A 2055-nucleotide genomic window follows, 5' to 3' on the forward strand; every position below is an offset into this window, starting at 1 on the left:
ATAGATAGATAGATAGATAGATAGATAGATAGATAGATAGATAGATAGATAGATAGATAGATAGATAGATAGATAGATAGATAGATAGATAGATAGATAGATACTTACCTGGTATTGTGTAAACAAATTTTTGCATTTAAACCGCTTACTTTTTAATGTAAGTTTTATTAAATTCGATAAAGTTCCAGGATTTAAAAATATTGGTATTCAAAATATATCCTTAATAAACATATAGTTACAAAATCCACTTAAAACCTTTCACCCACTGGTTTAATCATCATTTCATGAATCTGAACATGAGGTGGCGTGGAAATGGCATATAAAACACCGGAAGCAATATCCTCTGATTTCAAAATTGTACCTTGTAAAAACGATTTGAAATTATCATCTATAATCTCAGTATCCACAGCACCAGGACTAATGCTCTATACAAGAAATATAATGTTAATAAATTGAAACTTATTTTAACTTCTATTCCAACTTACAGTAATTTTAATCTTTGTACCCAATCCTCTAAACTCCTGTCTATAGATTTCCGTAATGGCGGTTATGGCAAATTTACTTGGTGGATAGATATTAAATTGTGGTGCTTGACCATCAATACTGCTAACAACATTATGACCAGCTATACTATTGATGAGCACTACATGACCATTAAAATTGCGTTCTTTCATCGATTTGAAAGCACGCTGAGTACAATAGACAACACCCATGACATTTGTTTGCAAAACTTGTTCCACATCAGCGACATTCATGGTTGATAATTGTCCCAGTTTCATGCAACCAGCATTATTTACTAGTATATCTACGCCACCAAAGTGAGAGACAATTTTATCGAATGCCTCATTTACCGATTTCAAACTGGAAACATCACATTTTAGCGCTGTCAGTCTGGTTTGTAAATTTTTGGGCAATTTTTTTTAATATCTTCAACACGTTCGACACGTCTAGCTAAACCCACTACTTGCAAGCCATTTTTAAGAAGATCCTTAACAATGGCTACACCAATACCCGAACTGGCACCTGTTACCACAGCGATTTTATTTTGCCAACGTTCCATTTTCTTTTCTTTTTTAATATTTATTAAATATTATGAATTTTTTAACTTTTCTGTTTAAAGGTTCTCGCAATACTATTAGAAAAACTTTGGCTGTGAAATTATTATAAAGTTTTCAGTTAGTTTTTGAAATTATAGTTAGATAATAATTTAAAATTAATAATTTAATTATAGGTTTGTTATATATATTTGCGTATGTATAACTGTGCTTTTAATGAAATTATTACTTACAAGTTGTTTAAACAATTTAGTTTTGTAAATACATACATATGTATGTATGTAGTGATAATTACTGCTACTAGTTTTGTTTTATTATTTTCATACTTATTAGATATTAGATTTAAAATCTAATTTTGCAAGTCATTATATTAACTTTTGATGATAGGTAATACAGAGTGTTCAATTTGTTTGTAAATTATATGATGAAATATGATTAGTAGGTAAACACATTATGAATTTTCAAAATTGGAAGATAAGGATGACTATTTTGTCCATTAAATTAGCAAACAATAGAATACTATTCGGACATGTCCATAGTAATTTTAATGGGCTAATAAGTATAAAGTTTTAACAAACGTTGTTAGCTCATTCTTAATAACGGATCTGTGTATATCGTTTAATAGAACATCCTCAAAAAAATGTCTAAGAATCTGATTATAAATCCCCAGAGAACAAACTCTTCTGTCAGTAGAAAAAGTCAGAAAGTAGTATTTCTTGAACCAATTCTTTTTTTTTTGAAATTACAAAACTCCTTGAAATACATTTAATAAGTTAAAGTTAAAAGGAAAACAAAACAAATACCAAACCTCCCAATACATGTTAATGGCAAAAACAAATCTCAAATTTAATTACATTCACTTACAACTTTTAGCAATCATTTACACTCATTCGCAATATAAACCTTTACACAAAAGTACATAAAATGATGGAACAATTGAAATTCTCATCATTTGAAAATCTGTTTAAAATTAGTTTTATTTCAAAGATTATTTAAAAAC

The 2055-nt window shown here is 28.5% G+C and overlaps 1 pseudogene; it reads right to left on the reverse strand.

Annotated features, from left to right (window-relative positions):
- Window positions 1-148: 148 nt before the first annotated feature.
- On the reverse strand, window positions 149-1097 carry LOC111686942 (annotated as a pseudogene).
- Between the last annotated feature and the right edge of the window lie 958 nt (window positions 1098-2055).

The sequence above is a fragment of the Lucilia cuprina genome, chromosome 3 (assembly GCF_022045245.1).
Source record: "Lucilia cuprina isolate Lc7/37 chromosome 3, ASM2204524v1, whole genome shotgun sequence".
Classification (NCBI taxonomy): domain Eukaryota; kingdom Metazoa; phylum Arthropoda; class Insecta; order Diptera; family Calliphoridae; genus Lucilia; species Lucilia cuprina.